Genomic DNA, 16034 nt, shown 5'->3' on the forward strand with positions numbered 1-16034 from the left:
AAACTGGATAGCGTCCTATAGTTTTACGCTTTATTACAGCGAAATGCAGCAGTTATTACGTACAGAGAATGTTTCATTAACAGTTTGCATTCTCTGTGTGTATTATCCGTTATTACACTCAAGGCTAGTTTACACTTCAAGCTGATTCGCACATATATCTGATTTAAACGTTTGCTTAAAAATGTTACTTCATTCAAAATATAGTAGCAAAGTAAGTCGTTAAAAACACTGTTTGTAGCAAATTCTAGTAAATTGTTTGTTTTTATTTTAAACATAAAAATATTCCCTTAGTAAAATAAAATATATGTCTCTTTACGTAAACAATAACAGTCAAATATATATATTTTACAAAATGATGAACAGTAAGAATTGAGTGTCAGCTGAGTCTAACACTGTGTAACAAGGTAATCCAGATCTCTGTGTGTGGTGTATACCAGATTTGAAAGTTTAAATCTTATCAGCCGCCGGAAACGACCTAAAACGAAATCAACGCCAGAAAACTTTGCCAATACTTAGATACAGTTTTGGGGCGGACAGCTTACTGTAGAGTTTTAGAATTATTTGTCTTAGTTAGTAACGAACACTGCGATAAATCAGTTTAATGTTAGAACTATGAATATAAAGAAGATATTATATATTTTTATAGGATTTTATACATCCCTCCTTTAACAATTTTTTGTACGTTATGTAATACAGTTAAAAAATCTATTTGCTTAATATTACATTAGTTAATATTATTATTATATTCTATTAATCTATGCTTTTACATAGAAAATACTTTTATATGTATTTGATTCTATTTCATTAAATATGGGACCTTTCAGATTATAGAAATTATAATGATTTTATCCAATGGCTATGGCAACTGTGGTTCTCGGGCACAATGAAACTAGTATCGGTTATTAGTAGTCGTGAGCCGAAATCCGTCCATTAATTACTCTTAACCTCAAATCTTTCCTTGACAAATCATTGGTGAAAGTAGTAATTTATAATATTTGAGGAGGTATTGCCATATTGCAGTTGATAATTAGCTATGAAGTAGTTACGGCAACATATTGTCTGCTCAATGTATATAATGTCTGTGCAAAAGATAAATGAAATATAATGCTTGTTTACGGTAACAGATAATATGTTTATTGCAACAGATGTCGAGACGCACCAGCCACATTCGGATTTTTTTCGTGCGAACGACTATAGTAAGACACTATATTTGTGGTTTTTATAGCCAATAATCTGGTTAAATATATTTTAGATAATAGTTAACAGAAAAATGTGACGTGCATAGAATTTTAATATAAGGTTATAAATAAACAGTATATTGCTAAATAAAAATTAGTTTTAAAAATTAAGATTTTGGTGTTAGTTTATTTTTATTATGAATAAATTACTTTAGTAGATTCAGATTCAGTAGGACAGATTTTCAATCAGCTCATGTATTTGATTTCTAATAAAACTTCAATAAAATGAAAAATATTTATATATCTCAATCTTTCGCCATTCTTGCAAAAGATCGGAAAAAACTTTTTCTTATGTTTGTTTGGACTATAAAGAGACCAAAATGTAGACATTTGATCTTTTTTTATACTAGTTAGCAATACTCTGAGCCAACAGTAAAAATGAACCCCGTATTGAAGTAGGTTATATAGCAGTGGTTTAATAATTAATTATCAATACCGCAAAAGCAATTTTTTTAGTAATTGATAACTGAAGGACGACATACTGATTCGGAAAACAGATTGATAACATTTGTGATTATACTAGACAATGTAAGGAAATAAAATTTGTGAATAAAATCAAGACCACAGCTTTCACATTAGTAACAAAAGAAATCGAAACATAAAGCGGCAATAACTGGGAAAGTTAATGGGACTTTTTGAGCGTTTAAAGGACATTCATTGATGCTTTCAACAGAACCATTTGCTTTAGTAACAAAGCCTTTGTTAGAGGTTATCTCTTTCATTTATTTGAAGGGTGTAAAAACTACAGCGACAAAAATGATACTTGGATAATGTGAGTATTATTTACTCCTACAAATTATAAAACAACAAACATTAGCACTGTTTTTGTACGGGAAAGTTTATGTTAGTGTTAATACTTGTTTTGTGATAATCTCCCTTTCCTGAAAAAAACCTTTCTTTCTAGTAACATTCCCGTTACAGTATTGATTCATAGTAAAGTGGTTATGTTCGTTGATACAAAACCTATACCAGAATTTACAGTTTATAATGTTTCGTCTTGTTTACTTATGTATTATTTTCTCAGATAAGTATTATTAACTAATAAACATAAACTGACTATTTACTACTGAGAATTTACAGTTTATATTGTTTCGTTTATATGTAAATTATATATATAATTTATTGAAAATTTTTATATATATAAAATTATATATATATATATATAATTATATATATTTAAAAAAATTATATATATAAATTATATGTAAAATTATATATATATAAATATATATATGGCTGATTATTGCTTAAATTACTGTACAAGTTGTACGAGTTATTGCAATGGCTGGCGTTTGTAAAAATTACAGTAAAATATAAAAGTTAAAAATAAAAATAAATAAATATTCTTAAACATACAACAATTTTGCTATATTATTTTTTAGTATGTGATAAAAAATACTGAGAAAACTAATATTTAAAACTCATATAGACTTATATGATCTTACTTTATATTGACAAAATATACTATATATAAGTAAATATACCTATATTATCTATTATTTCCTTTTCTACTATATTTAAGAACACACTCATAACACTCTAGTTTATAATTATGGTATGATTCTTTCTGATATTTTGTCAATTTTTGAACCATTTTTACCAGTAAAAGCAATTCTGACCTTTACCACAAACATAACCCCAAAATATTATATTTGCACTTTGTATGCTGTATTATTATTCAATCAAGGAATAATTAAACAACTAAGTAACTGAGAGTAGTATTAATCTTTCTTCCATAACTATAATGCATTAAACAATTGTATTACATCTTTACAGTTACTTATCATAAACGGTACTTTGCTAACTGTTTGATCAAGTATTTATGAAAATGTAACTATGGTGGAAGCTGGTTTTTAAGATAATTAAAAAGTGATATAATTTAAATTTCCACGTTGGAACTACTATGTTACTTATTTAAGTGTATTTATAAAAACTTTAATAACAGTTGAGAAACAATTCGTGAGTGCTTGTTAATAATCTAAATTATGTCAGAGTTCAAATGTGGCATATAAAGTGCAGGGTTGTTTTCGGCTATTTCATAACAGTAAAACAGTATTTACTACACATTTTAACAGTCTTTAGTCGTGTTTTAAACTTTAATCAGTGTACTACATAATAACACCATACCTTTTTCCATTTTTATAATTGTCTATGTCCGCCCTCTAACCGTCCAATTTGTGGAGTATTGGGGTGCCATATTAACCTAAAACATTCAAGTGATTTCAATAACAATAATTTACAGTTTTCAATTTCTACTCATTTACAAAAAAGGGTGATAGAAGGGTTTGTAGAAGTGCATAATATCACACTTCAATTTTATAAAGAATATAAGCTATCCGCCTTTCATACATAGACTTCTATTTCTACCAAGGTACGTAGAGCAAAAGTCTTACTTACGAAGTGTACTGTAGCAGACTAAATACAGTTTCCGCCTAGTTTGAATGGTAAAGCATGAATGAATGATCTGTTCCACCTGAAGCTTGTTTCTCAGAATTTATTTGACGCCGAAGCAATGCATATAAAATAGCTCTCAGACAACCGGGAAATGAAAAACAAACACATTGAGTATAATGTAAGGTGTCGTGTTATGTTACAGCGAGAAACCCTAAGCTTCGTGTATATAGGTGCCTTTTACATCTCAAATACATGGATAATATGAATTAGAGCATTTTTCTAGTCTTATATTACAAAACGGTAAAATTAATGATTTCCTGTCACTTCAAGGATCTCAAAGAATTATTTTATCAAAATCACGTGTACCAGCAGTTACTGAATAAAAATCTAGTTTTAATATAAATAAGCACAAATAGTTAGTTAGTTAGTTTTAGTAATGTGGTATTTAGTAATAAATATTTAATATTAACATTTTTTAATATCGTATACCTTTACGAAACAAGTAATTACTAGGTAATGTAAATTAATTAATGTATTTTATAGTTTTACTCTAAGGATATACAAGAAATAATAACTGATGTCGTAAATATATTGATATATTTCACTTCTCTTAAACTGTGTGTTAATTCACTTACTATTAGTAGTTTGCTATTATGTTATATTGTCAAGGAATTATCAATCAATACTACGAAAATTGTCTTTTACAAAAAAAATATTCCTAGCAGCCTTCACAGTTTGAGAGCGTTTTTAAGCATTGTGCATAAGCGAATACGCTGTGTCCATCATTAACCAACATGTTGACCGTTGAATAAGATTCTACTAGTAGGCCTTCAAGTTATGATTAATGATCGTTACTTTTTTTCTGAGATGCTTGCTCTGATCACGTGATGAAATTTTCCCACTGATTACTCCTTTGTAGGTTACAAGTCTTCTTAAATTGTGCAATGATAATTTACAGAGTGCGGGGATAAGAATTTCTCCTGACGAACATAACTTTTTCCGGAGGGATGTTTCCTGAGATTTCACCTAGAGAAGTGGGTGAGTTGTTTGGCCTCTGAAAGTGAACAATGATAATATATAGAGCCCACAGATATTGATTTCTCCTAATTTATCATAGCTGACTTCACGTGTTCTTTTCGAAATATCTTCAATTATTGAAGATTTCTGTTGATTTCCCCGTTTGATGCTACTAGTCTCGTGAAACCTTGAAGTGTGAAGCAGAGATAAGTGAGGTGATAAGAATTACTTCTGACTAATATCACTGGTTTGGTGGGAAGTTGTCGAGATTTCATTTCTTAATGAAGTTGTTTCGGTTATTATAGTTAGTAAAATATACACAATATACAGTACTATTTAAATAAGTACTTACAATTAAAGTAAGTGTTTAAAGTGCTGACCTATTGTTTAAAAGTGCACCACTCGGTGGTAACATCCTTTAACATTTTGTAACACACCATTTTGTGTTTTTCGTTGAGCTTCTTCCGTTATTCGTGATGCGATGAGTTAACTGTCTTTTATTGACAGGCTTCCCTTCACGTTTTGTTTTAAATTTTGCTATAAGAAAAATGTACAAGGTTTAGATCAGGCAGTCTAGGTGACCAGTGTATACGCTTACCTCCCCTTCCCATTCGTTCTATCTAACGATGGTAAAATTCAAGGATTTTACCACAAGACGTATGGGGAAGTACGGACGGAGTAGCCACCTAGATACTGAGTTTTTAATATATTTAACACAGTTCTTTTATGAAAAATAATGTTAGTAAACGTGAGTAACAGTTCAATTAGCCAGGAAAACATAGGAGATCGTTTATTTAATAATAAAACTCAAATGTACAATAAAATATTTTTATCTAAGTAATTCGAACACGTATTGCGCTTAAAATTCGTATAGATAAATAAACAAAGATTTAATTTCAATTCATAATATTGTTTTATAGTAATCAAACTATAATACAGTATAAATTCCTTGTAATACGGATTCTTCTTTTAAGTAACCTTAGGTTAGACAAATCATCGTAACTAAGACATAATTAAAACATATACGGCCACTAGACCGAAGAAAAGGTTTTTGGTTCGTTTCATTTATTTGTGTTTGCGGTTTACATTAACCACGTAAAAAGATCCTTCGTTATTAGATAACCCAGCTAGGGTAAACAAAGTTCATTTACTTCGGACTGTGCACCAAATGTCCTGATATAAGTACATACAATATTTAATTATTACTGTATAAATATTGTCTGGTTTTCTTACACACACCATTGCGTACTATAATGTATAGTTTTTAATAGTATTAACTACTAAATATAATTAATAACTATAAATTTACATTTTCAACGCTTAACTTATGTCAAAAATAAACGAAAAAGCACGTAGTAATTATATTTCATTCAGAATAGCTGCAGCAGTTCACTAGGTGAAATGTATTTAACACTTTTGTTGGGACAAATAATATTATATTGAGCAGATGGTTTAATAGAAAGCCTTTAGAATCGGTCTAAACAAAATAAAATGATTCAAAATAAGAAATTTCTAAAGAATAAAAAAAATGGGACGACTATAAGACGTTTAAAAAGTCACGTAACTACTGTATATTTCAGATATCAAAAGCTACCAATCCTTATCCATAAGAGTAAATTACCTTCTATCCTTTTAAGGAGATATGTGTTCTATTAGAAAGTCACAGGTATTAATCAAGAAATTTAGTATATATATATATATATATATATATATATATATACTAAATTTCTTGATATATGTATATATATATATATATATATATATATATATATATATATATATATATATATATAAAATTGTATAAATGGCAATAGCCTTATTTATGTTAGAGATGTAGCCTTGAAAAGTGTTTTATAAATATGTATAACCCAATATAAATAAACCTTTTAACACTTTTTTTGTAAACTTTTATTTTTGTTACACAATGTGCATTTCGAAATCTGTGATTTCATCTTCAGGTACCTGTATATTGTGTAAATAAATTATAAAATTTCAATCAATATTTAATCACAAAAAGTACTTGCTCCGCCGGGATTTATATATATATATATATATATATATATATATATATATATATATTTATTTCTTTATTGAATATATATATATATATATACATTAAATTGTATGAATGGAAATAGCCTTATTTAATTTCAATAAACATTGAATCACAAAAAGTACTTGCTCCGCCGAGAGTCAAACCCGGATCTCTCACTTGCCGGGTGAATGTGCTACCATTACACCACAGAGCGCTCACACACACACACATATTACGTTAGACTTGCCCATGCTGTGAATGATATATTCCTGAAGACAATGACGCTTGATTACATTCCGTGAGTATGACCCTGGAGTGTCTGGCCACAATGTAATTATCCTTTGGCAATCATTCCTTTGTTCTATTCATGCAGCCGGAATTCGGATGACATCACGCGAATATTTCATCAATATGCCTTCATTTACGTGTCTACATTTAACCAGATAATAATTACATTACCATGCACTAACGAGATTTGCTTTAATTAAGTATACATTTTTCTTCAAATAATACCACAAAATATTGTTAATGAAATAGCCAAATACATACAGTACATCGATATATTGCAGATATATAACAGTTTCAAGATATATTGCATACGCGGGAAATATATACATATTTTTTATTTATTTATTCCAACCAATTATTTAAATATTTTTAATCCGCTTGAAATTGCAAAAGCCATAAAAGGCTAAATATTAAAATGTATTACTTCTAATAAAACATCTTCAATAAGATAATTACTATTATATTACTCAATAGGTGTAGAAAGGATACTATCACTGGGCACATACTATATGTCAATTGTCTACAGTCGGCATTCGGACAAAATCACGAGAATATTTTACTATCATGTCTGCTTCGGGAAAGGTAACAATTGAATTATCATGCACTAAAGAAATCGGCTTTAATAAACTATATATTATTCTAAAAAAATGGTAATATTTATAACTATTTTTCATAAAATATTGTTAATAAAATAGTTTGACGCATACAGTGTATGTATTGTATAAGGATACATTACACAAGCAGGAACTAATGCCATTCTGTCATGTCATTTCTGAAATGTTTGTCATGTTCTTTTATGTAATGAACAAACATTTTATTTGAAATATTTTCATGCAGTCTCAACAAATAAAAGTTAATTTGTAATGAGGTTGCATTCAGGTAAAGCTTCCGAAATATCCACGATGATTATAACAAACACTCAATTTCTTAAACAGAATTACGCAACAGGAATTTATTTTTTTGGACTAAGATATGACTAAGATGGAATCATGGATCACTACGTTAAAACAGGCGTACATTGAGACTTGTTTGAAGCGAAATAAATAATTCAGTCCTTATTGGGCTCTCTGTGGGCTGGCGATGTAAAATATTTACTAGCCAGAGTTATTCAACGTTTCTCTTGGATTGATTTAAAAATTATATTCACTTAATTATCTTTATATCGAATCCATTATTTAATGTCTTGAATCGAATTTATTAAAGTTTTACACACGAAACTTAAATCATTAATGGCTAAAAATATTTCTTTCACATAAATTTTAATACTTTTAATTTAATTTCAATTCTCTAAGACCGTTGATTCTTTTATCAATTGACCTCATACGGAATGAGGAATCTATGGTAGAACAGTTCATAAATAAAATTTTGTTCAGCTCAGATTAACTTCTATCTCTTTATACGTTTGTGAAATTCCACAGGTTGTTGTTCGTGACAATTAATATTAATGTTTTGAATTTTCTTTCCCTGGTCCGCTATAAACGGGCTACACAGAATAGTAATTATCTGATATATAATGTTCCAATGATCCTTTCAAGTCACCTATAACCTTATTTAACACACAGAGGATACACTATCGTACTATAAAGCTGGTTAAATGAACTGAATATTTCTCTGCTTAACATTTATTAATATTTTTAATTTTTTGCTTTTAAGAAAATTACATGTTTTATTAACAATGTTTAATTTAATAAGTGGTAACATTATTATAAGAAATTCTAGTACTAATTAAACGATAACTGGATATTGTTTTAAAAATTATAACATAACACATGCCTGTGGTCATCAAATTACAGCTGTTTCTCCCATTGCCAAGAAAACGATTCACCACGTGCAAGCCTCTGTGGGACTAACGCCGGAAAAAAAGTAGTATGTATGTTTATAAGCTATATAAATCAATTTTATTTCGGTTTGATATCAAATCTTTTTACACATAAATAGGATAGTAGATTAAAATCCATGAAACAGTGTTGTATCCTTTTAACACATTTCGATCTCGTATTACAGAATAGAAAATTTATAAACAACGATAAGTTATTAGAATGGTCGACGAACTATACAGAATGGTTTAAACTGGTAACTTCATCGTTTGACGTATCCTCGCCGTTTGTACGCTTTAAGCAGACACCACAAGATTTCCATATTTGACCGCGGTTATGTGGCAATGTTGCCTTTATGTTTTGAACTGTGTATCTCAAATTATGACGTGGGTTCCAAAGTTTAGTGGAGTCTCTATAAAGCTCTTGATGTAACCCCGTCACCCACAAGCTTTTAGTGGCGGCCACAAGACTTTAATACACGACCGCGGCTCTACAGCTGAGTTGCCTTTTAGCTATAGTGAGCGCAACTGAGTAACTATAATACTGCGGTGTATACCATTACATTTATCACATTTAAGATGTTTGGGCCATTTATAAAATTACATTAAGATAACTCATGTATTATCGTCTGCTCTAAGACCGTTCCTTACTGTTATTTTCTCTTAATGGTATCGGTACAGTGTTTTTCCAAAACGTCATACTTGACCTGTAATCAGTTGAAGATATCTCTCTTCTGCTGTCTTATGGACTTCTGAACTTCCCTTAGGGCAACCATCCTAAAGGGATCCGTTCATGGCCATTGAAATCACATGAGTGTACCTCCGTGTATATACGTATTATAACTCTTATCTCGGTTATCTATTCCATGTACCTCGAGCCATCTAAAATATTATAAACCAGATGAAGTTCATCAAACCTTCTTTAAATACTCGATTGGCGGAGGGAAATGAAGGGTATTGATCAAGTGTCGCGTTAGCTTATCCTTAAAGAATGTGTAGACGACAGAATGCAAGCTAATTCTAAAATTATGTAGACAAGTTATAACCAAACCGTAAGATAGGTGCTTGACAATTTGGCCAGAGAGGGCCCATTAAAGAAACGGGTATTCTACCACATCTTTGGTGGTATCTAGTTCCACTAAAATGAGCGTAAGAAATGTGTGCGGTTGATAAATAATTGTTCAACTATTCCGTAGATTTTGAAAGGTTTTCGGTCCGAGTACCGTTCACTTCTATTTTAATTTTTTATGAACTTCTTGATTGATTCGACTTATAGTGTTTATTTTTCTCCAAACTGTTTTACAGAAACTTTCAATATATACCTAAGGTTTTCTGTTGCCATTGTAATTGTAGTAAAACTTTCAAATAAAAAAGCAGTTTTATAATACAGGAGTAACAATTCGACGTTATACTGTTATTATAATATTATAAGTAAGTAATTCACAAATAAAATTGTAGTTATGGTATAATAATTAGTAATAATATTTAAGGAAAGAAATAAAGGAACTATACAATATGATTTAGAAATTCACAGGAGACTACAAATAAAAATTTCTTTATTTCAAGTGGGTTAATCTCTAATGATTAGTGGATTCCTTAGATTTTCGTTATTAATAACTAATTATTTCTTTAAATACTTTTTTTCAATTATTTTTATTTCATTTATATTGCAGTTTCGCTCTCCAAAGTTTTATTTTTTCAGTTCGTATCGTAATATTATACACAAATATATTTGAACAGTCGATGTAAATAATAGAAAGGTTTGATCATTCTTGATAAAAAGCAATAACAAAAATGTATTTAACAATATCGAATAAAGAGAGTAAAAAGGAGCAATAAAAAAAATAAAAAGTCTTTCCTTGTTTTCAATACGTTTAAACCGTTTTTTTTATTTCCATTTCTTAAAAAGTAGTGTGAAAACGGATTTTAGTACTCGAATTTCGAACTTATACAGTGCTTAAAGTACATAGAGCTGTTACAATTTTGGTTTGGATGGCTACTCTTAAAGAGCATTTCTTATTAATTTTACCTTCATGGACTTTTTATTTACTTTTAATTTGTTACTTTAATTGTAAGGAAAGTAGAATATAAACCTGTGATAAATAAGATGATTAATAATCGTATTAAACAACGGGCAAAAAGATGAAAACACACGCTCATGTAACCACAGGGAAATAACACCACGGCATGCATACGTCGTTAAAGTCCTAGTTTTAAGGGCCAATGTGTGAACTCCTTTTTCGTCTGGAATTTGATTGAAGGGTTAAAATCTTCATGGGAAGGATAAAGGATAATCAATTTCAGGCAAATGTCAATGATATGTTTTTATAAATAGACGATACACTCGTTAGATAGTATTTTTCGATTTTTACTACAAGCGACATGAGTCATCAAGCATCATGGAAGTAGCGACAATTTACAAGGTTCCCTCGTTTCAATACCTTGTTTCAATAAATACTACGTTAAGGCAAATAACAACGTATAAGTGTTTAACAAGTACATTTTTCAACACTAACAGTGACGAATGGTGACAACAGGCACTGTTAACTGTCACAGTTATTCATAACTGCGCTGCAACGAGGTTGTTTGTCTAGTAATTCATAATTACCCTAAATAGCCTTATGTACTGGGTTTAGTTTGAATTATAACAGATGTTTGCTCTAAAATTATTATTAGTTGGCGTCGGCTTAATTTTTCATTGTTAGTTTTGTAAGAGAAGCGTAAATGTATAAAAAAGGAATAAAAACTCCACTAAACTTATCAGCACCACTGTTTTTAATCTGAATTTTAGCAGTCGCAATGTCATTAGTAATAATGAAAAAACAACACATAAGTTTGTTCCCATTCGGGAAATTTAATTCATTAGCTAAACTAATTCTGTAAGACTATTCATGTACTGTTTTGGTCAATATGGAGACATTCGTGGGCTTGCGATAAAACAAATTGTTATTCTTCTTAAAGACGTTTAGCAAAAATATATGAGGCCTTTGATTTTATAAACTACGTAGAATTAATTCAGCGTGTGACATAATAGGAAACTGGAATTTAATTTAAAGTCATTGTTTGTACAAATTGAGAAGTTCCTAATTTCTTTTCTTTTTTTGGGTTGGGGAAAGGACAAAATTCTAACCCTGGATTTTTTTTCGTTTTAGCTATCTCTAGAAGGTAAATTATGATAATTCAATTCTGGCTGGATTATACCTGCCAGTAGAATCTAGGCCGGGTACAGAAAAAAACGATGAGTCACGTAAATCTTGACAGTGTCCATGAGCACCACTAACGTCAAATTTCGTGCAAAAGTCGATGGAAGTCGTTGCAGTGGGTGAGGCTCTCTTGTTGAAGTTTTTCACACCTAAAAATGAGGGAGTATTGGTTTCCTGCCTGCTTTGACTGGAAGAGTTTGGCTTCTCTCTTTCCTTCCATGGTGGCAAGACTGAGATAAAGCCCGCTACACCTCCTCACGGGGTCTCGGCAGAAGACGGCTCCTATCCGCAATGTTACGTAACCTGAGTTTCTTATCACTGTGAAAGTCGCTCAGAAATGATATAAGAATCTAGTGGTCAAAGTGTTTACTCATCTTCTTACCCGAAGTGTACGGAACAAATCTCTAAAAGCTCTGAATGTTTCTTTACGTACTAAATAAAGGCTCATACGTAAATTAGTAAATTAGCTCATACAAAAGCTTATGTGCGTTAAAATTAGTGACAATTATTTGTGTTATACAGAAAACTACCGATTCTTATAATATTAAACTTTTTTTCAAACAACGTGCATGTGGAAATTAATAAAGATAAAGTATTAATGATAACAATAGTTCCCATTATGTTGACTGCAACGGGTGACACTTTATGAAATAATACTATAATCGTATCTTACCCCAGTCTCTCCAGCGTATTTCCTCGTCTATTTTAGGGCTTCTTATGGCTTAATAAGCCTCTGGTCTGGTTTATGGTTTGGCCTAGTGTATGCCTTACGTTTTCCTTAGTGGTTCAAGTTTTCTCTGTGGTTACCGAGAGTACCCAGTCTACCTTTGTTAACATTGCCTCTAACGACTGGAAATTATACTCGTTTAATGCGTAACTCTTACAGGTTGTCATTACCAACGAGCACTAGCCTCGTGAATAACTCACTGACATGCAGCAGTGATTATATTTTATATTTTGCCAGTTCTTGAACGGTAATTATCTGCCACGATGGAAGAGCCCCCAATAAAACTATATAGGAAATATTATAATGTTTTTGAAATTAAAAGTTACAGTCAACTTGTCCCTTTTAATTATCATAACAAGGCCTCTACTAAAATATATTAACTTCAAAAAACTAACATTTAACTAATAATAAAAAAATTAAAACTTTTTAGTGTAAACTCTGGGCGGAATTGAATATCCTAATCAACAGTCAACGTATATTTTTTAAGTTTTAAACACTATATGATCAAATTCTTAGCATAATTGAATGTGCAAATCAACAGTCAACGCATACCGCTTCTACAGTAATAATATCAGTATTAACAATTAAACTAATAATACTAAAATTTCAAAGTAAGAAATTGAGTCTAAAACGTATCCAACACCATTTAACGAGGTAATCCATTAATAGCGGATTTAAAAGTTTTAATCTTATCAGCCTCCGGAAACGACTGAATCGAAATCAACGCCAGAAAACTTTGGCAATACTTAGATACAGTTTTGGGGCGGACAGCTTTCTGTAGAGTTTTAAGAATTATTTGTCTTAGTTAGGAAAGAAAACTTGCAGATAAGATTGGAAATTACTTTTTTTCAAGGCTTTCGAACTTTCTTCTCTTTCACAACCATTGCTCAATACATCATATTACAGTTTTTTATTTTATGTAAAATAAATCTTAATCGATTAACATTTCTTCCAAAGCGTGTCATGTATTTCGTTGTTACCGTATTGGCAAGAGACGTTGAAAATCAACTACAACAGTCCAACAATATTTCAAAGAGTGCTTAGAACATTATAAAAAAGAACACAAATTCAAAAAATGATTCAAAATTCACCATTCCAAAACTTAAATCTGAAATTGGACTGATTCATGATCATTTCGAAGTGGCAAGCAATTTCAACTATTTATTTTCAACTGTGGCTGCAACAGACATTTTGTTAAATATCGGCAACCAAAGTCAAGAGCCAATGGCGGGACCGGTTTCGTCCATGGTCCTTTTTCCTGTGTCCGAGGAAGAGGTGGCTCGTGTCATACAGGATCTCAGACCGAAAAAATCTAGTGACATCAATGGTACGTCTATGTGGTTAATCAAAAAGTGTTTCAAGCATATTTTGACACCGCTCACAAAATTGATCAATCTCTCTTTTGCACAAGGCATTTTTCCGTCTGCACTGAAGATAGCAAAAGTGATTCCAATTTTCAAAAAGGACGATCCTTGCATATCCAGCAACTATCGTCCGATTTCAATTCTTCCCACCTTCAGGAAAATTTTCGAAGAAACATTTCTCAAACAACTTGAAAAGTTCCTCAATCATTTTGAAATCATCTGTCCTGAACAGTTTGGGTTCAGGAAAAACAAGTCAACCATTGATGCTGTGACGGATCTCATCAACAACGTTGTCGATGGCCTGGAGAGGAGAGAACATGTGCTCAGCATATTTCTCGACTTCTCCAAAGCTTTTGACTGTGTGCATCATGCGACACTGTTGCACCAGTTGTGGACAAGTGGTATTCGGGGTCTGCCGCACCGTTGGCTCTCGTCTTACCTCGCGGACAGAGAGCAGTGCGCGCAGATTGCGAGTGCTGTGTCAGACAACGTAAAAATGCCCTATGGTGCCCATCAGGGATCAATATTAGGGCCAGTCCTTTTCATATTATACGTCAACAGACTGAATTCTTCAATCCAGAATGGAAAAGTGGTTCAGTATGCTGACGACACGACTCTCTGCATCAGATCAAAATCAAAACAAGATCTCGAGGTGAAATCATTCATTGAGGTGAATTCATGCATTGAAAATTTCTCAAAACTCAATTTGAAAACAAACAGTTCGAAATCAAATGTGATGAATTTTTGCCTTCGGCAACAAGAGCATTGGCAACGACCCGCAGTGATGGTGGATGACGTACTCTTGGAAGAAGCAGAATCCATCAAATTCCTTGGAATGTACCTTGATCGAGGACTGACATGGGATGATCACATTGATAGAGTCTGCTCAAAGGTTGCTTCAGGCATTTATGTTTTACGCAACCTTTCAAAATTTTGTTCCATGGATGTATTGAAAACGGCTTATTTTGGTCTCATACATCCACATTTATCTTACGGCCTTAGGCTGTGGGGAAGTTGTTCTAAATACAAATTCGAAAGAGTATTTAGAACACAAGAGAAAGCCATCAGAATTCTTTCAAAACTGAATCCTAGAGAGTCGTGTAAAGGATCCTTCAGGGAGCTTGGATTGCTGACTTTACCCTGTCTCTATATTCTCGGGTCGCCCTGTATTGTCGACTAAAATGCCAGTTGGTGCAGGGCAGGGACGTCCATCACTATGAAACAAGAGGCAGGGACAACTTTCGAACCGAGCAACACAGGACAACAGCATTCGGACATTTACCATCCCAGGTTGGTGTCACAATCATCAACAGGCTCCCTGAGGAAATTAAACATCTCAACGATCCCAAAACATTCAAAGCTCGACTAAAACGCCTCTTGGTGTCAAAGGCATTTTACTCCGTTGAAGAGTTCATGATGGGCCGCTGGGATGAAAATCCTTGAAATTATCAACAAACAATTTCCCAGTCCTGATGTCCAGTTACCATGAAATTCCAAATACTTGTTAACTGCCTTGTTTATTGACTCTCACATTTAAGTATTGTGTGTTTAATACCTCAAATGTTGACGCATGCAATGCAATAATTGTGAAATTGTTGATGCAATAAAGAATATTATTATTATTATTGGGATAATAGAAACCATAGTAATATACAGTATACTTCAAGAATATTTTGAAATATATTTTTAGTTGTTGTTCTTAAATAATTATTCTGATGAACAAAACTTATTATACCATATTAAATTTACGTATTATAGTTATAGAAAATAAAATAACCGTAATGAAAAAAGTGCTTATTATAATGTTTGGGAGCTTAATATTTTTACTTTGTTTATATTCCGACAATAACCATTCTATGTGCTTTTTACTTCCATTCAAGATTTTAGTTACTCAAATACCGTCATGAATGTTCTCTAAGACAATATTCCATATGCGCTCGACTTCGAGACAG

The sequence above is a fragment of the Homalodisca vitripennis genome, chromosome 3, assembly GCF_021130785.1.
Source record: "Homalodisca vitripennis isolate AUS2020 chromosome 3, UT_GWSS_2.1, whole genome shotgun sequence".
NCBI classification, from domain to species: domain Eukaryota; kingdom Metazoa; phylum Arthropoda; class Insecta; order Hemiptera; family Cicadellidae; genus Homalodisca; species Homalodisca vitripennis.